This window comes from Dipodomys ordii, unplaced genomic scaffold (assembly GCF_000151885.1).
Source record: "Dipodomys ordii isolate 6190 unplaced genomic scaffold, Dord_2.0 Scaffold56, whole genome shotgun sequence".
NCBI classification, from domain to species: domain Eukaryota; kingdom Metazoa; phylum Chordata; class Mammalia; order Rodentia; family Heteromyidae; genus Dipodomys; species Dipodomys ordii.
In genome coordinates this window covers 11,299,808-11,321,567 of record NW_012267272.1, presented here as the reverse complement: position 1 = coordinate 11,321,567, position 21,760 = coordinate 11,299,808, and the positions used below count along the sequence as shown (strand labels likewise).

The window sequence follows — 21,760 nt, the reverse complement described above, 5'->3', positions numbered from 1 at the left end:
GCACGGCCTGCACCCGCAGCGCACCCCGCACAGCGCCCGGGGTGGGGGAGACCAGGCCCGCTCACCCCATCGTCCTGCGCTGGGACCTGGCCCCGCACTGCCACGTTTGGTGATGGGAGAGCTGAAATGGCCAGCTGCGGACACAGACACACCACCGGAGATGGCGAGGACAACCCGATTTACATAAAGCCCAAGGCAGGGGCCCCACTTCCTTTCTGGGGGAAAGCAAAGCCGCACACGAATGGCTGGGCGAGGTGGACCAGGCTGCGGAGACATCTTCCCCCACAGCGCCCTGCGCGAAGGGAACGCGCTGTTTGCTTCCCTGCCTGAAGTCGTTGACGATTTTCTCTACCTACTCCCGTCTTATCTGTCATTGAACTCCATGTCTTCGCCCAGTTCCCAATCTCTTTTAAAAGAAAGAAAGCACAAGGCATGCGGCCACACACTCAAACACACACACACACTCACACACACATACACACACTCACACATACTCACACTCACACTTACACACACTCACACACACACTGACACATACTCACACTCACACACACACTCTTACATACACACTCACACACACTCACACACTCACACACTCACACATACACACACTCACACACATACACACATTCACACACACTCACACTCACATACTCACATATACACACATGCACACACTCACACACACACGTCTTTAACCAGAGCTCCACTTCTGTATCTCTCTTCCAGAGCAGCCCACACCATGTGACAGGGTGGTTCCCTCTGACCTTCCAGGATAAACCCTCAACGCTGCACACTGCTCAACAGAACAAATGCATGGGTGGAATAAAACAGAAGACCTAGAAAACACAGTGTCTGAAAACGCATTCTGTGTCTCCTGCCAGTTCTGCAATGCATATTTTACTTGAGAGTTTTCTTTGCAATTCCACAGAGTAAAGGATGCTGCTGTCTTCCACTGCGCTCTTGATGGTGTTCTAACACCGCCTTCCTCCTCCTCTTGCACATCACCTGCTGCTGTTAGTGCATACCTGCAAACGTATCACAGAAGGCAGGGGACCCCTCTCCAGCTGTGTCCTTGCCATCTTCTTCTTGGCCCCTAACAGTTTGTATTCTCTTACATTGGCTTTCTTCATCCTTCCTTGACTATCTCTATTTATTTTTAGTTTTGTTTCATTGACGGATTTAAAATCCACACACTGCTCTTGCTTAGGCCGAAGCTCCATCATGGGAAGCAGTCTTCCAGCCATTTTGTTCCTTTGTTCTTGGACTCTTTCCCACCTTCTCTTCCCCTCCCTCCGTCCTCCTGTCCACCATAGCTTGATGTCTTTTTCATTCCTCTTAAGACTGTGTGTGTGTGTGTGTGTGTGTGAATGTGTGGACTAGGGCAGATGTGGGTAATGAACACAAATAAAAACGAAGTAAAATTGATTGATTTTTTTTTTCCTTATTAATGTCTTTGAACAAAGTTTTCTCGGAGTTGTCAGCATTCGTTTCCTCTTCCCTGGCCTTGGCGATTTGTTTTAGGTTAACTCACCCATGGAACTAGAACACTCCAGTGAAATTTGTATCCCATGAACGATGCCAACTGGGGAGAAGGTGGGAAGGATCAACTCACCATGCTCACTCTTAGAGCCAGACATGCGTATCAAGTTTTAAGATGCTATGGGTGCCCACACCTGTGTTCAAGCCCCAGGACTGGTAAAACAACAACAACAACAACAAACAACGGACAACAATGTCAGCAACTCCCATTGCTCACTCTCTCTTTCTCTCTCTTCCTCTTTCTCTATATATGCAGTTTTTTTTTTTACCATATTCACCTTCCTTTACCCTATCTCTTCCTCCTCCTGCTCCCACTCATACCTACCTCCTCAACAGAACCTATTTTCAATTATTTATTTATTTATTTTTGTTTTTCTAAATTAAAAAAAAATTTAATGTGATGTACAGAGGAGTCACAGTTTCGTAAGTCAGTATTGAGTGCATTTCTTTTTGAACAGTGCTGTTATTATTAATATTAGTTATGTGAATTGGTTTCACTTTGTTATTTCACAATGCATATATTTACTTGAATCAGATAAACCAAAAAAAGAGGCTATCACTATTAAAATGCTACATACTGTACTGCTTCCTCTTTCATTTTATTTCTTTCCTTTTCCATACAGGGTTTTATGGCACCTCTATGATTGACGTTGAGTTCCTAAGTTGAAGCAATCCTCCTGTGTTGGCATTCACAGTACCTGCACCTCCAGGTGTAGGCCGCCCAGCCCTCATCGCATGCTCTTCATCAGAATTGAAATTTCTCACAGTGAGTTCTTGGAATACTTTTCATGACTGTATTGATCAAGTCAAGGGAACCTTAACAGAGGTATGCTGGTATAGTGCTTTCTTGGTTTTGTTTCATTTTTGTCTGTCTGTGTGTGTTTGTGCACTAGTAGGAATGGAACTCAAGGTCTTGAGTTGAAGGCAAGCGTTGTACATGGGAGCCATGCACCAGGCCATGTCCTTTTGTCTGTGGTTAATTTATCAGACATGTTCTCACATGTCTTACTATGCTGAAATCTCATCCCTTGTGCCTGTGTCTCCTGAACAGGCATGTACCACCATGCCAGCCCTCTCAGCTTGCTTTTGTTATCTTGTTTTGTTTTTAGTTATCTCAAAATAAATGCTTCTATGATGAACGTTACGACCTTTTCACTGCACACAAATGTGAAGAATTTTCTTCTGCCTTACAGCATGACTTGCAATAGAACAGTCCGTTTAAAGGAAAGATCAGAAACCTTTCTGTCATGCACATGGAAACTATATTTACGGTATCCTGACCTGCCCAGATTAACTGAGAAATTTACATTTAAATTTCAGGAACTGCCGGTAAACAGTCACTCCTGCCTCAGCCAGTGCAGGCCTGAACAAAGTGTTTGATCTGTAGGAACCTTTGACCTAGGGCTTTGACTTACACCGCATACAGCGCCGAAGCAGTGAGCCAGGAAAAGGAAGCAAGTCAGTTTTGCTCTACTATTTGGGTCTAGTAGGATTGCCTTCAAGTTCATTAATAAAGAAAGGTTTTCCAAAATTGAATTCCTTTCAAAGAAGCCATTTGAATTCTGCACCATATAGCGAGTCCATTTGACCTCCTTGTTCATATACAAGTAGGCTGGCAGTGTCGAGCCGGCTGAAGATTTGAGAGGAGTTCTGTGGCCCCAAACCCTTACAAGGGCAGAAGCAGTCTGCATTCATAATACTTTCATGTTATGCCTGGAAAAAAATGGGTTATGCCACTGTCATTCTGGCAAAAAATAGTTCATATTGCTTGCTTGCTTTGGTTCCGGATGCAATATATTCTGGTTGATATAGGAATATAATTCTTTTGTATTAGGCTTTCCATTTTATAGATACAATAGAATACCTTTAGAGACGTAAATGGTCATTACAAGATAAGACTCATGCTAAATTTGGTGATTTAAATTTTGTTGTAGGAATACAAGTATTATTCCATAAGTCTGCTCAGAGCCAAATATAAAAGCTACTTGTACATGTGTATAGCATATATAAAATCAACATCAGTACATATTACTCAAGTTATTAAAGGACAAATAAGCTTGTGTTTGTTCACCTGGTGCATGAGTTTAGCTATGCTGCATGTTAATTCACTGTAGGGATATCTACCACTTTATTGCAAGAATTGTTTGTTAATTATTTAAACGTCAAGGTACTATTTTTGTACCAAATTCAATAGTGATGGGCCTACAATGGCACTTGTGGGAAAAGACATGATGTGTAAAATATATAATTCAAGTTATAACATCAAAGTCGATATATGATTCCTCTTCTTGTGGTCTGAATGCCCCAAATTCATATACTCGAATCCTGAGATATTAAAACACAGGGCTTTTAGATGACCATATGTGTCCTTATAAAATGGGCTGAGGAGATTGCACCCTTTCCCGTGTGCAGATTCAACAAGAAGCTGAAGATTAGCAAATGGCTCCTGCCAGAACTTGTCTGTGCTAGCCAGCTGACCTTGGACTCCACAGCTTTAGGGACTCAGAAATACTAAAGGTCATTTATAAGCTACCTAGGCCAACACATTTTATTTTAGTAGTCCAACAGACTGCTTTTATGTTGACCTTGCATTTGTTCTTTGCTATATCTACCCATTTTCAATATCTTCCAGATCTGAGATCAAGGGAGTATTTTTACCATTTCTATTCACAAAAAAAGCATTCCCAATTTGGATCACACAAAATGAATATTGAGTAAATATCTTTTGAATGAGCACATCTTCAGTAGAGTTGTTTGTTTGTGGTTTTGGGGACTGAACTCCAGGTCTCACATTTGTAAGACAGGCCCTCAATCACTAAATCAACATTCCTGGTCTATTTTTGCTTCAGCTATTTTTCCACATTGTTTTTTCTGGGGCTGATTTCAGACCCCAATCTTCTTATGTATGCTACCTGAGTAGGTGGCATTACACACATGAGCCATGGTACCCAGCCTCAGCACAATTGTGTCAGTAATCCAAATATGTTGAGACTCTCCTCGGAGCTACTGAACCTGCTTGCAGCTGCCTGAGCAAGGAAAACAGTCATGCCAAAGCATGGAAAAGTTAGGAGAAAATTTGGGCTCTGCCATGACTGGTTTTGACTCTTGGAATTATAATCTTTTCATCTATAAAATGGAGATGATAATGCTAAATTTGCAAGGCCTTATGGAGTTTAAGCAAATAAAAATGGTCACTTAGCTTACACCTAGTATGTGATAGCTAATATTCTTTATTGTTGCACCCAGGACAAACTAATATTCTTTATTGTTGCACCCACGGCAATTACTTTGTAATTAAAAGATTATTTGTTACATATAAGATGATAAAGACTAATTCAAATTGTATTTGCTTGTAATTTCTTATCCCAGGAGAGCTCAAAAAGAATTTGTCTTTGGAAAGAATGGATAAGAATGGACCTTTACAGAGACTCAAATTTATAAATACTTGGTTTCTGGACTGAGTGTCCCCCAAATGAGACCAGATTACAGGGAAAGCTACTAAAGGTGTATGAATGGATGATCTCTACAATCAGCAGAGGCACATGTACATCAGACAGTGCAGCTGCTTGTAGACACAAGCTAAGCACCTGGGTGAGAAATGGATAGGAAGAATCTAATTGTAAATATAACTTTGCACACACGTGTGTAAGCGAGTGGACAAAAACCACAGAGCTAAGTGTTGTAATTCTTGGGCCCCTGATTAATCTCCACCTTTGCTTCAGATAATCAGAAAATGACTTACTATTTATCTCTGTACAGTCCACATTGAGACCAGGAAGAGGAAGAATAGGATTATAAGAGGTTTGAGTCAGGGTGAGTGATAATTCCAAATGACTGGTATCTCTATCGCTAGTCCAACACAAGTGGCTCTGGGAGATGTTTCCATGAGGGTCTGGGGAGCAAAGTCATGAGCATCACACGCTGAAGTGCTTCTACTCCACGCTCTTGCTCTTCATGGAAAGAAGTGGCCCATGGGGACTGCTGTGATCTAAGGACTTACACCGAAGAAACCTGAGAATATTTTGATGGAGACACCTGGGGTATTGAAACTCCTGCTGGTCCCACAGGTGGTTTCTCAAATTCTTTACAATGTGTAGACTCATACAAACACCACTTGAATTCTAACCTTAAAATACTGGACATCGATATTCACAGTTTGTATCTTCTTATGTAATTATAGCTAATAATTTATAATAATAATATATAATTTATATAACATATATAAAATATTTATTTCTATATAACATATACTACAATTATAATATATAATATAAATAAATATATATGATATATAAATATATTAAATATAAAATATATACTATTTATATAATATATGTTATATATGGCTTTTAATTTATAATAATTTATAATAATAATAATATGCAATGATAGTTTTTCGGGTTTTGTTTTTGTTTTTGTTGTGTTCTTTTTCACACTGGGATTTAAAATTCAAGCCTTATTTCAAATTTGAGCCTTGCCAAGAAAGGATTATATCACTTGAGCCCAAACGCTGTCCTTTTGGTTCTATTTGTGCATCTTGCTTTTTGCCCAGGCTAGCCTGGAGCGTGATCCTCCTATTTACATATCTTGTAGGTGGGGGCCCTCATGCCCAACGTTTTCTGTTGAGATGAGATTCTTGTGAGCTTTTGTCTGGTTGGCCCAAAGCAACAATCCTACTCTCAGCTCAGGTGGGAGAGCGTGCTGTCTCGTTCCACCTCATTATTTTTAATCTTTCTCCTTCTGATCAAATCCCAGGAGTCCTCTCCAGCCAGCTCACAGCAGATTCTATCTCCCCAAACCATCCTTTTAATCATCTTTCTCTAGGTTCAAAAATCTCTTAAGGATTCTACTTTCTAACTAAAGTTCAACTATCTTTGTGGCCGACGTTTCCCAACATCTGCTTCTACGCCACATTTTCAGCCCTCATTTCTGTTCATTAAAACAAACCTGTGGTGGTTAGCGAAGCTGTAGTGACATCCCTGAGGGAAATGCAATTCAACACACATTCTCTGAGCACATGGCAGCATGGGATTATGGGAGAAAAATCTGCATGATTTGAAGAAAGAAGAACTAATATGGGAGTCCTAGCTATTCATTTATCCAACCTACAGCCCTAGCGTCCTCTCTGACAGGGTGGGATGATAGATATTTACTCTGAAGTCAGAGAACCCCAGTGTGGCCCAGAGACCCACATGGGTGGGAAGAAGATGGTTTTCCTTTCTTGAGCTCATTGTGGGGTTTTTGAAACGTCATCTATCCAGATTCTTCTCAAGAACTTCCTGTGTCTACAATGTGCTCCCTACTGAAAACAAACAAAAAGCTAGCAGCAGCAGCAACAACAACAAAACCCTGACTCTTTTGTACATATAGAATCCTTTCATCTACTATCTGTGACACCTTGTACTTCACATACTGTCTTCTCTTGTACAATTTCATGGTTTATTTATGGATTTTTCTGGTGATAGTTTTGGGGTCAAGGCTAGTGCTCTATCAATTGAGTTCCAATAAGGCTGTTTCGCTGGTTAATTGGAGACAAGGATCTCATGGACTTTCCTGCCCAGGCTGGCTTTATACCTCAATCCTCAACTCTCAGCCTCCTGAACCACGAACATCTGGCTTATGAATTACTTCTTGTAAAAAAAAATCATGAATAAAATTATTTGGCTTCTACCATTTTAAATGCTCCCTGATAAGAGTTGAGTAGGAATTTTTGGAACTTAATCTCCTAAACAATTCTTAACACATTCTGAGTGGGACACAAACAAATCCAGCCAATCCCCTGTTTTCATCAGTAATATTTTGTGGGATACAGCCATGCATGCATCTCTCTGCCAGGGGAGGATGGCAGAGTCCAGCAAGGATCTGAGTCTGATGGTTTGAATAACTGCTCAAACCTAATGTATTTATATCTTGTCCTTGAAAGAAAAAACACAGATGAAAGGTGCCAGGCATGTTGGCTCACACCTGTAATCCTAGCTACTCAGGAGGCTGAGAGCTGAGGATCATGGTTCAAAGCCAGCCCAGGCAGGAAAGACCTCAAGACTTTTATCTCCAATAAACCACCAGAAAACCAGAAGTAGAGCTATAGCTCAAGTGGCAGAGCCCTAGCCTTGAGCTGAAGAGCTGAGGGGCAGTGCCCAAGCCCAGAGTTCAAGCCCCACGACCGATTAAAAAAAAAAAAGATGTAAGTTGAGTACAGTGGTTCATAACAATTATCCTAGATCCTCAAGAAGGGAAAATCAGGAAGATTACAGTTTGAGGGAGGCCTAGGGGAAAAGTAAGCAAGATCACATCTCAACAAAGAAGCTGGGTTTATTGGTATACACTTGTAATCCCAACTATGTGGGAGGGTTATGATTCATGGTGTGTGGGAAGAATAGGTAAGTGGGTTATGTTTCAAGCTCAGGCAGGAAGTACAAGGTCCCTAACTGAAAGAGCAAGAAGGACAAGAGTCATGACTTATATGGCAGAATGTTTGCCTAGCAAGTATGAGGCCACAAGTTCAAAAGAAACAAATATAAATGGATATTCAGTAAATGCAATAAATAATTGTCCAAAATTTTAAAGGTTGCCCCAAATAATTTCACCAGGACAATTCCTCTCTGAAGGGTGAGTTGAGTTCTCAGGATAAGATTCTTTCACACTTCTAAAAGCAGTCACTTTTGGATCATTTTTGTTTAATTGTGAAAATACCGTACAGAGGGGTTACAATTACATGGGCAAAGTAATGAGTACATTTCTTATCAAGCATTATTGCCTCCTCCTTTGTTTCCCCTTCCCATGCCTTTCATCTCCCGCCCCCCGCCCCCCCCCCCGCCAAAGTTGTAAAGTTCATTTTTGACATAACATCTTGTACATCTCATTGGTGCAATGGGTCCACCTGTATCCCTATTTAAACAACTTGTTTTTTTCCCTTCCCTTCCACAAATTATACCAACATCAAATACAGTGAAAACAGGGGTTATACCATCGGGGAGGGACATAGCAACAAAGACATATCTTATAAATATGTTAGATGCAATAGCAAGCAAGAAAAAACATTTGAGTCCTTAACTTGGGGTTCATTTTGCTTAATATCAATTTATCTGACCATTTCTGTTTGTCTCAGACATATACTAGTTATTGCAAAGAAGGGAAACCATGGGACCTATGTTTCTTTGGGCCTGGCTTACTTCACTTAATATAATTTTTCCAACTCTTTCCATTTCCTAACAAATGGGGCAATGTCATTTTGTTATTATGTGATTAGTTGTACTGCAGAAATATATTCATTGCTTCAGTGAACGAACTATGCTGTGCTTAAGTTTTCAAAGCTACAAATAAAGCACACCTTTGTTTGAGAATCTCCCTGTCTTCTATGAAGACATCTGGGGATTTAAACTTAAACAAAGCAATTTTAAAGACAACCCAAAAGAAAGCTTAATTGCAGGCTATTCTTCAACAGGAAAAAATACTTCATTTAGTTCAGTGACAATGATAAGAAACTCTGCATGTTTTTACTCACATTTTTCAGTAAGTTCTATTGTCTCAAGCATGATCACTAAAGTTTAGCTCTTGATTGAGCTGAGAGTATTCAAAATAAAACCACTAACAAGTTGTTTTAATTCAGGAAGAGTGAGCTGAGACTGTGGAGAAAGTTTCCAGTTCTGATTGGGATTTCAAGTGGGACCTTCATAAATCAAGTCGAAGTGCATGGATTTTCTCATTTACAGCCTTTACTGCCGGTGATCAGTAAAACTGGATGGCTTGTTTTCCAGAGCCCTCTTGCTCAGACTTTTCTAATCTTCCAAAAGGCAACCACTCAACATAAAAAATCATCCTGTCTTGCCTAATATGGTGAAATAAATAAACTAGTGTCTCCCTGCCAGTGCAGATGAGCTTTCAAACGGTCTCTTTGCAAATCAGATCCTTATTGTGTTGAGCTATTCAGATTTCATCACCTGTACAATATTCAAAATAGCACAACTTAGATGGTGATGCTCTAATTGTTTTTGTGATGCTTTGAGATGCTATGAAAGCATTTTTGAAAATCTAAAATTTATTTAACACCAAATCAATTTCTCAACAAAGTGATATTTCATATCTATCTATCTATATGTATATATGTATATCTGTATGTATATACACTTAGTGTGTTTAACACCTGCTTGATTCGATTTAAGCACCATACATTGTGGTGGCAAGAAATCTGAACTAATTGCATTCTCATTTAAGACATAGCATTTTATCCTCCAAAATAAGGTTAAAAAGGAAGGCAATGTCAATCTTACTAAATGAGATGTAAGGGAAAGAGAACAGAAGCTACCCAGGTTACATTCCCACAGCTGTGCCAGCAGTCATTGTTGAAGCAGAATATAAAAACAGACTCCGGAAATAAGAATGTGGTAACACAAATTTATCATAGCTATTTCTTTCCTCTTGCAGAGACCTTCTCATAGTTAAATTCCATTGCCTTATTAGACCATTTAATTTGCTCTGAAGTTCAATTATTGAACAAAGAAGTAAAAGTAAATGTGTGATTCATAGTAATTCAGATAATATTCAAATTAAGAATTAAACAGGATGATACATTTTACAAAATTGTTGGGTCAACTCTTCTGTGTGTGAGAGAGAAAAAGAGAATGGTGGGGGAGGGAGAGAGAGAGAATGGATAGGTACCAGTCCTGGGATTTGAACTCAGGGCCTGAGCGTTCTCCCTGAGCATTTTCTGCTCAAGGCTTGCACTCTACCACTTGAGCCACAGCTCTACTTCTGACATTTTGCTGGTTAATTTGGAGATAAGAAGCTCATGGATTTTTCTTGCCTGGGCTGGCTTTGAACCGTGATCCTGAGATCTCAGCTTCCTGAGTAGCTGGGTCACCTATTCTTTAATTGTTTCTTTTGATTTCTCAGGTAAGAAATCATCTTGGGCTTTGACATAGAAAACACACTACTGGGAAATTTTTTCCATGGATTTTCCTTTGCTGAAGTATGAGATACTTTTCACTGCCCTGGCTCTTTTCCCCCCAGCATACCAGCTCTGGCTCTTTCAAAAGAAACCATTAAATCCAATTTTTATGCTCACCTTTTTAATTTTAGTAAAATATATCTGTCATACCTCCAAAGTATTCCATCATATCTGTTGTGAGGATATCCAATGACTCTTATTCTGGGGGGAGGACTTGGGGGATGATCTGAAATGTCAAGTTCAATTATCCTTAAGATCTCATTCATTAAAAATTCCATGACAGCAACATTCATCTCACTAGAGTCTTCCTTCTCTTAGCTCATCTTCCTTTTGCAGAGAACAGCCGTGCGCAGTCTACAGCACTGATAACCTTTAAAGCCTTCAAGCCCAGATAATCTGAAGCATTTCTTGTTCAGTCAGAGGGAGGTTTGTGGACTCAGAGTTGAGCTCACATTGGCAGGTGCCTTTTGACAATGGATTGTCAGCAATAACAAGACAATGTGTTAAAAAAAGAAAAGAAACCCAGAAAACACAGACTCACGGTGACTCATTGCTCTCACTTGTTAAACAGTTACTCATGATACATCTGCTGTTTGGGTGGTCATTGGAAATGTGGGGAAGAAATACCACATGAAGTCCTTATCAGGTATAACATATTAGTAAAGACAGAATTTATGTTAAGAAATAAGCTCAACTGAACAAATCATTTTATACAATCTGATTGAAATTTATACGAACAGGTGACACAAGTCACTCCTCCACACCGACGTGTCTCTTCCAGTTGAATCTGGATCAAGACAATAAGCATTGATTGGGTTTGCCTGCTTAAGTCTCTTCATGACTTCCCAGAATGCTTTAGTGACTGCAAGTCTTGAGCACATTCGGAGACAGATTGCAAGGCCCTGAGGTGATCTCAGGACGCAAAATTTAGCTTGTCCCCATTCCCCAGAGAATGACGCATTCTCCCCTTTGGGATGGTGACATCATGCAACAGCTTCCGCACAGCTCAGAGCACCTGGCAGTCAGCATGCCACATTTCCCTGTGCCCAGGACCACAGGCCCAGCTCAGCATCTGTCCTTCAATGACAGCCACCACTACATTATATTTGCTTTGCCTTTTCATTCAATTCTCCAGGTAGAGAACCCAGGGGACATGTCACACCAGTAGAGTGGAACACAGAGACCCAAGAGTAGTAGCAACAGCCCAAGCCAGCCTTCAGGGTAGCGGGTGTCAAAGGAAATGTCCCTTTCAAAGCAGAATGGAGAAGTTCCGACGACAAACATCTCACCCTCACTGCTGCCCTCCCCTCGAATTCTACCTTTGCCACTCAGCTATAGGTCACAGCGGTTGTACCTCGCCGCGTGACACCAATCACCGTGACAGGTGTTATTCAGGTTCCTGTGGTCCTACCAGTGGTCACAGCCATGACTGGCATGAGGGGACTTGCCCGAAGGGCACTGCTTTGTGGAGAATGGGTGATGGCTATGTCTGTACAGGTTATTCAAGGCCAAGGATTGGCAAGGGAGCTTGACTGTCCTGGACAGCAAGGAAATGGAAATGGAAATGGGTTCACAGGTCACTTTCTATCAAGTGGAAAATGAATAATCGCTTTGTTCCCGTGGGCTGAAGAAAAGCATGCATCATTGATCCCTCAAGGATTAATTTCTCATGATAAATGTAATTGTCTAAAATAATAGTGGGGAAGACCAATCATTCTAAGTGCAAAGCTCAGAGAAGGAGTGAAGCCTCTTTTAAATGGAGAGAAATTTCTGGAGTGTGGAGGTATGCCCCTGAGCACATGGGGCGTGACACCGCTGCTGCTGCTTGTGTCAAAAGCAAAGGGGATTTCTATGTCCATAGTGTTTATGACGGGGCTAAGGAATGTACACGGCTTTCAGCAGGAAAAATTACCATAATCAAATATTAGACTAGAATACTAGATTCAGATTGGCTGAAATTTCAGCATTAAAGGTTTTTCTGAGAGTTTGGGGGGAAAAGGAGATGGTACATTTTCCTCCAAGTCAAGATTTATCTATTGTTTATAGAGCTGTAGAGAGAGTAATTATTCTTTTCAAGAAGTTTCTTTAAAAAGAAAAGAAGAAGAAAGAAATTTCTCATCTATAGGTCTCAGATGGCAGATAAGCTTTTGAATAACCATTGGATGTCATAATTTCTGTAGCCTGCTTTAAAAAAAAAACAGTCTTAGAATCTAGAGTAAAGAAAACATTTTTTTCTTTCTGAATGCTGTACCATATTTCAAAGGACCGCTGTGAACTTTATGAAAGGGACCAAGGGTCATAGTTCAATCACACACCACACAGACAGGAACAGAGAACTCAGAGCCTGTCTCAGAAGATCATTCATTTTCTGACCAGTCTTTTTTAAAGACAGCTATCAAGGATCCATGGGATGATTTCAAAAAACAAACAAACAAACAAAAACCTATGAACATTTCCAGGTCTCAGGAAAGCATACAAGCTATTTGCAAACAGAAAGATATGAGCATTTTTTTTAACCTGAGTGACATCTTCCATTGGAATGTATGTGCTGTAGGGAGAAAAAGATATTCCTGAGGAAGAGTATGTGTAACCCAGATGTGCATGGAAGGAAAGGCACACACAGGTGCACAGGCACCAGATAGAGCCCAAGAGGCCTGGTAGGCCATGCGCCCTGGAAACAAAGTACCCCCAAAGCATTGCTATGGATTACAAGAATTATCAGCAAACTACATTGTCTAGTGGTTGACAGTGGACGGCCTGTGAGCCACGATCAAGAAGATAAGAAATGCAGCCTGCAGCAGTCATGCTTGAAGCCCCGATCTCTTCCTTCTCATAGCAGCTTCCACATTCCTAAAGGTTTGAATCCGTAGATTTCTCCTGTCATTTCAACTTCCAATGTCAGCTTGAGGTATCCCACATTCTTCACATCTACTCTCTTATGATATGCTTATTTTATCCTCATTCCAAATTCTTCTTATAAATAGCTTTTCATTGTTAGAAAGACTGCAGGCTGCATAATTGACCTTGAGCACAGTCACAACAAGACAAAGATCTGAGTCTCTACAAGTTATGAAAGTCATGGTCTTGACTCAGAGAGCTGAAGAAAGCATATGATAAGTCAAAGAATGACAGAAAAAAACCATTATTGGTGCTGAGGGAGACCAAGAAAAATGAAGAGAGGGTTTCTAAATTTAAGTGTATATTTAAAAAAATCTAATGAAGACATTTGATTTGGTTGTATGTGTGGCTACACATAGTGTATATACATAGATGTGTCCATCTATGTATATATATGGACACATAGATGTGTCCATCTATGTAAATTGCATATATAGATTGAAATAGCTAAAGAAGCAAATAATTTAAATCATGTAAAAAATGTGCTATAAAATCCAGCATATAAAGCTGGGTGGTGGTGGCTCACAAATATAATCCTAGTTATTCGAGTAATTGAGGATCTTGAAGACCTGAGGATCTTGATTCAAAGCCCAGCCAGGCAGGATAGCTCATGATACTTTTATCTCCAATTAACCACAAAAAATTCCAGAACTTGAGCTGTGTTTCAGCTGGTAGAATGATGGCCTTGAGCCAAAAAGCTCAGAAACAGTGCCCAGGCCATGAATTCAAGCCACAGGACTTAGCATAAACAAACCAACAAGCAAACAAACAAATAAACATCAGGTAAATAATTTTAAAGACATTTTAGATGCCCCATTTTCCTCTATGCTTTATAATGATGTTTGGAAACAAATGTTGAATCACCAAACATCTTTTCCCTCACACTCTTTGTTCTTCTGAATGATCACTTGTATTTCAGGAGAAAGATCCAACATTGTTTTCTCAAAGAGGTGCTTCCACCCCTGTGTTGTACAAGCTGGCTGATATTTAATGAGGTACGTAGGAAAACCTCTAATAAATGACAGGAAACCAGCACTTCAAAGGTGTGGAGCAGGGGGAAGTCAAGGGGATGGGGTAGAGAGGGGAGAATACAGTCCTAATATTCAGTGTGTATCCTACTAAATTAAGAAAATTGAGGGGAGGAGTTGGATTGGGAGGGATGAAAGAAAATGATGAAAAAGGTGACAGCAATCAAGATGAATTGTACTTATAACCTGATTTGCAGAATAGTAACTCCCTGGCACAACTCCTTAAAGATAACAAATATATAATTTTAAAAACCTTTTTTGGCAGAATCCCAATAACTGCTAATTCTTTGATTGTAGCATGCAGTTAGAGCCAATGAATAGACAATTTCAAGTATGCACTGGTACAGAATGTATGAAGCATACATTCATACAGAATGTGTTGCTAGATTCTTATGGCCACGCCTCAATATTAATGAGTCCCATCCAAATCAATCTTGATAGTTCCAGTAACTCACACACAAAGCTCACCACATGGCATGTCATGGCTTCCAAAGGACACAGTCTATCGGCTTCTTTTATTATGAATTGTGTCAACTCTTCCCTTTTGATTTTGTATGCCTCTCACTTTCTGCCTGAGAACAGCACTGACCCTAGCACTGTTGTCTTCCCTGACTACCTAAACATGCACTTGCATGCTTCCCTACAGCATTGAAGGCATTAAAGTCATTTTGCATCTATACTACCTCTTGCAATGTCCTTGCAGTGAGGTTTCTGCACTTAATTGCCTTTATTTCATGATGAATTCTCCTATAGAGTAGAGTAGGTGCACATGCACAGAAGATATTGCCCAACTATGTCAATGAACAGAGTGAAACCTTCTTGGATATAGGAGAGATTTATCCAAATAGATAAATATTATCATTCACTAAAAGCCAACACCATTATCTAACAATGTTGAATAGTTTAGAGTTTGGTGGTTATAACCAGGGTAAAAGCTATAATAGATTAAGAGTGATAGGAAAAGACTCAGTAATATCGCATTAACAATTAACCCACTCAAGTGGCTAACAGATATATTTGGTTACAGGAATGAATTACTGAAACCATTTGATTATCACCTCTGACAATGTAACATGTCAGAGGTGATAAACTCACTTATAATAATGGCAAGATTCTCAACAAAGGTTAAGATATCAAGAGTTTAAATATCCCCATTATGTTCATTTCTGCAAAAAACTGACAGCTATCTTTCTTTCTGTGCATTAAACTGGGGACTGTTTCAAGGTTTAGGACAAAGGTGGCATTACATAACAGCCAAGAAATAATAGAGTATTTGATAAATGTTTCTGGGATAATTGGATATAGATACATAGATAGATACTAAAACTACATTTATATTCTATATCACATACTAAACTATTTGAGAGGAGTTATCGAAATGACACATTATTTTAAATTTTACAAGATAAAAGAGGCAAGTAGACACTTGCAAAACAAATAATTTTGTGAGCAATTAAACACACAGCATAAAAGTAAATATTTGCCGGGCACCAGTGGCTCACAGCTGTAATCCTAGCTACTAAGGAGGCTGAGATCTGAGGATCACACTTCAAAGCCAGCTCAGGCAGGAATGTCTATGTGACTCTTATCTCCAATAAGCCACTAGAAAACCGGAAGTGACACTGTGGCTCAAGTGGTAGAGTGCTGGCCTTGAGCTGAAGAGCTGAGGGACAGCACCTAGGCCCAGAGTTCAAGCCCCACGACTGACTAAATTAATTAATTAGTTAATTAATTAAAAAATAAAAAGTAAAAGTAAATATTAATCAACTAAAATTTAAAATAATTCACATTAAATACATATACACAAGGATTTGGAACCAGTAGAAAACCTCACAACATAGACTTAGAAAAAGCTATCTCCAAGTTCTTCAGGAATGTTGCAAAACTACCTTTTCCCACAGCTACTGTCTGGATATGGACTCCTGATGGGCACCAACAATTTTCTTCCAGAAGTTAAGCATTGTTATGCAAAGAAGTAAGCCTTCTTTTCTTCTAGATACACAGTTTTTTCCCCTTCTGCTTTTAGTACTTGAAAACATGTACAAAGACTCTTTTTCTGCACCCTTTCCAGCTTTAATGGGCCATTAGTATAGCATTTCCATTACTCTGATCACATTCATTCTGCTAGAGCAAAGCATCCATTCCAAGATGTAAAATGTGCCCACTGTGGGGTCTATTCAATATTACATCCTAATTTTAGAGGGAAAAGTAGCTGTTACCTTTAATGCTATTTTATTAAACACCACAAGAAACCATTATGTGGTAGATTATAAGTTAATGCAATTTTATGATAAAGGCATAGAAATGAAAGAAAGAAACCTTTCTAAGCAAGAAGTAACATTCAAAAACCTCTTTCTCTCCATCCAGCCATTTAAGTGAAAAAAAAAAAAAAGAAATGAGTGGTTTTATCGGAAAATCTCATACCAACAGTTACATGGCGGTATCCCATCACTAAGAGTTGATTTTATACAGCTATCAGCAAAAATTGCAAACAATATACAGGTGAGTCTTAATGCCCTTTAATTTATATTTCAATAACACTATGCAACAAGACCCAAGAAATGCTTCTCGTCAAAATGGCATTGTGATTCTCATGACTCATCATAATTTTAAATGTTAGAAATGTGGAGCTTTAGTAATTAAAAATAAATAAATACCTAAGAGATTGCTTCAATCCTGAACATTTCCATTGAGCAGGTTTTTCATTTGACTTAAATCCCAGATCAATGGTGGGCCAGCATGTTTAAACAGATACTTACCCTTTGCTTAGCATTCTGATTATTATTTGTTGTAGTGTATTTGCCATTTTCCCTTTGTATTGTTAATTTTCTACTAGGTAGTGATTTGAACAATAGGACTAAGATTGTTCATCCACTCTGAATTTTCTCACAGATACTAGGCACTGGGAATTAAAGTGGTAAACACAATCCATTTTCAACAATCCTATCTCCACTTTGAGGGACCAAGATTCAAATTTATAAATACAGATATTTGGATTCAGGGGGGAAAATAGCTGTTTGAATACATATGTACAAAGTATTGATCTATGCTTGTTACAAAGTACAGGATTTGTCATCTTCATTACCAGACTATACACAAGTTATTATCCCTCCATTTCAGAAGGAAGATAAAATAATAGTCTTTATTGAGTGAGTAACAACTGCCAAGATTTTATGCAAAACTTTGTGTGTCTTGTTTTATCTCTTCTCAGTCCTCTGAGATAACATTCTTCTCCTCTTTTCTCATTAAATGTCAGACAACCTGTGTAAATGGCTGGCAGTTACATTGTGGCAGAAATATGTAGGATTCCAACACAAATTTACCTGCTAATGTATTGTGCTGACTCCAAGTCCTACAGTGAGAGCAATACCCAGATGAACACCAAAAACACTTACAAGACCTCATGTCATCAACACTTACCACCTTTTTCATTACTACTTGCTATTGATTCCTCAGATCCGAACAACATGACTAGAGCAGATGTCCCATTCTACCTAGATACCTGGTTGTCATAGTTAAAACTACTGTAGAGAGATGAAAATTCTAGGGTCTGTCCCTTTACTGCAGGAGATTCGACAGGTGTATGTTCATTCTCCACGGAATCAAACTCTACACCATTACCAGAGATCAACCTTCATCTCCACGTACAGTCAGTTACAATAAACATGGTGTGCTTGTATTTTCTTAAAAGGTGGTATTAAGTTTGGAGCATCTGAGGATTCCACATAAGAAAAATTTGTACCAAAGGGAGGAAAAATAAATCTACTGAACATTTCAAATAAATCTATTGCATATCTTCAGAATTCTGCAGTCTTTCAAATATATTTTAGACCCAGCTTAAAAGAAGGCAGGGGAAAGATGTCCTAGATAAATAATGCAAGCCTTAGGATTAGCTGGGGTGGGTGGTGATTAATCATGTAGCTTCAATCTTTTCTCAGCATCTTCAGAGAAAGCAGACCATGTGCGTATGTCCTCCATTCAAATAATTTTTCTTCAACATTGGAGCTGGTTTTACCTGGCTGGCAATTATTTTTCTAATGACATTAGGAAATCTGATTCCTTGTGTTTCCTAAGGGCAGGGTCAGATTTTTATCACACCTTCTGTCCAGTAAGCCTCATTTTATTTTTTTGGGCTGGCCCAGCCATTTCTGGACAACAGTTTCTGCTATTTCCTTTGCCTTGCTAGGAAAACCCAGTATATACCCAGTATATATTAGAAAAAGACTGAATAAATGCATAAATAAGTAACAGAGCACTGCTCTTATGTACATCGTCTTCGTCTTGCTGCCTTACCCAAGTCCCACCCTGGACCCTGGGAAGCGATTTGTGCTTGGAACCTGGTTCAGGTCTGCAACCTCCCTTAGCCTCAAGGCAATGGGGGTGGGGAGCACGGAGGATCTTCCTTTGTAAGGATCCATCTGGAAATGGGAAATGGAAGTTCACCCTGCTTCAATTCAGCTGAGAAGAACAGCATAGGAAACTGTAATGCCTTGCAAGAAACAGTCATAACTGCACACTGCAAGGATATGTGTAACCACACTTCTGCAGTGACCTTAAGGGATGTGTCCAAAATAGGAGGTTTCAAAAGCATGGTGGTAAACAAGTGTCCTGGTAAAGAGGACTGCGGAGATCAGGGCGCAAGTATTATACCTGAGGTTTAGACAAAAGCAAAGGACAGAAAATCAGAATTGCAAGACATCCAACATAGCTCTGGGTTCATGAAGTGCTAATGCCTTGGGAAGAATATGATTCTATGGCTGTTTGCATGAAGGGAAAATGTTCTGGCATGGGAAATTACAAATAAGTTGACATCACTTTCATTCTCTTTTACTGTGTGCTGATTAAAAGGCTTTATATTCTTCATCTGACTTTGAGAACTGGGTTAACCTCCCATCTCTGTACTGAATGCAACAATGTCGGTTTGGATCACTGGCAAAAGAGGTGATGAGATTTAAGTCTTCCCAACATTCTGTTTACAAAGAGGATATTTAAACACTTAGAAAGGAAGACTCACAGGAGGTGAATGAGGATTAATATGATCAAAGTAGTTTACTTGCATGTATGAAAAAAGAACACTAAAAACTGTAAAAATTGTTTTTAAAAGAAAAGGAGATAGCCAGTCACTGGTAGCTCACGCCTGTAGTCCTAGCTACTCAGGAGGCTGAGATCTGAGGATCATGGTTCAAAGGCAGCCCGGTAAGGAAAGTCTGTGAGAGTCTTATCTCCAATTAATCACCAGAAAGCCAGAAGTGGTGTTGTAGCTCAAGAGGTAGAGCACTAGCCTTGAGCTGAAGAGCTCAGGGACAGTGCTCAGGCTCAGAGTTCAAGCCCCACAACTGACTAAAAAAAAAAAAGAAGAAGGTGGGTAGGCAGGTAAGGGAGAGCAATGAAGGATGTAAGGATGATCAAGATACACTGTATGCTTATATGAAAATGTATGTATATTTGGAAATGTCACAACGAAATCTTCCTAGTCAACTAATGCATGCCTTAAATAAAGACTTGATTCTATGCTACCTGCAGGAGGCTGAAATCACACACAAAAAACACACACAAATTGAAAGTGAAGTGATCAGAAAAAGTATCATGTTCAAATGGAGATCAAAAGTGAGCATGGATAGTGACACGTTTTAGGAGAAAACAGATAGACTTTAAGCAAAGAATTAAAAGAAATGATAGATAATATAGTGATAAAGGAGACAATGCACCAAAAAGATGTGAAAACCATAAATATATGAGTTTACATATATAAGTATCCCAACAGTGGGGTACTTAAATATGTAAAGTAATTATCAATAGATATGAAGGGAAACTGCATTATAATCTTAGCAGGGTAATCTCAACAACCCATTTTAAGCAAGGGGCAGATCATCATACAGGAAATCAATGGGGAAAATTGAACTTCAACTACCCTCTAAAACAGTTATCCAATTTCTTCTCAATTACAGATTAAACATTCATTAGACTAGATTACATGCCACAGAATGAATGTCAACACACTTTAAAATATGGAAACCATAGCAATAAACATCTCAGAATTCAAAGCATATGTAAAACTATGTATCAGGAATGGGAGAAGCGGGAAAATTCACAAATACATGGAAATTAAATATATGTTCTTGGAAACTCCATCCTCATGTGAATGGAAATGGAAACACAATATAATAAATCCTATAGGATAGCAGAAGGGCAGGCTGGGAGTAGAGGTCTACATCAGTAAATACCTAGATCCAAAGGAAGTGAAATTGTAAACAACCTGACATTGTATCTTAAGCAACTGGAAAATACAGGAAGTAAGAAAATCAAAGACGAAATAAATTAAATAGAGACTAGAAAGAAGAGCACACTTAAAATACCGACAAAAGTATGAGCCATCTTTTTTCTTAAAAAGACAAAAACTTACAAACCTTTAGTTTCAGTAAAGATTTGAAGTCTGCCACCAATATTAATGCCTGAGTCTTTGACAAGACAATGATATTCAAAATGATTTGAAAGTAAAATATCAAAATTGAAAAGTCTCATTTAAATAAAATTTTCAAGTGCAAAGTGTAATTTTTAATGCATTTGAGTTCACTCAGCCCCCAATATTTTTGTCTTGAATTGTTTTATTTTTCCTCCCTCTGCTAAAAGGACCAACTCTTTACTCAAAAAGGAAACATTTTGCCTACTAAGTCTGTGAAATTGCCATATTCTTGACATTCTCAGCTCCTTTCTTTATAGGCACATTAAAAAAACGGAGGGGTTAAGAATCAACTACTATGAAGGAAAAGGTCTAAAACGATTCTCTTTCTCATGGGGATACTAAAATTCTGGGAGGTAAAATGGCAATCTCATTCCAAGTGCTCTGCAGGACTACTGAATAGATAATCATTTCAAACCATTTCTTTCCGAGAAAGATCTATTTCAGAGAAAGAAGTGAAAGAGAATGAACTTTTAAATGTCTCTTTTGTTATTTATGTGTTGCTCACAGACAGATAAGAGACGATTTTGAATGTGCTGCAGACACATTTGCTATATTGAATTCTGTATCTGCTAGTTATAGCCATGACCAAATGGGTGAGGATTGGATTCCCAAGTGGAAAATGAGCTACATAGACAAATTCAAACTGAACCCTATTGTGAGACTCTGGACTACTTTGTAAAGGAAGAAACAGAATTGTGGACTGCAGCTTGCTTAGACCTACTAATCTTGTCCCATAGGCAAGATAAGTTTTATTGTTGATGGTGCGCTTACTCTTTTGACAATAATGAATGGAAATTTGTTCAATCCTCATTTTTTGCCTGTATTGCTTAGGCTGATATTTGGTGGCTTAGATACATTTCAAACATTATATTTTCTTATATG

At 39.0% G+C, this 21,760-nt stretch overlaps 1 protein-coding gene across 1 annotated transcript in view; it reads right to left on the bottom strand.

Moving 5' to 3' along the window:
* Cntnap2 (contactin associated protein-like 2) overlaps positions 1 to 21,760 on the bottom strand; it is a 1,232,273-nt gene that overhangs the window by 1,084,672 nt on the left and 125,841 nt on the right. The window lies entirely within an intron of this gene.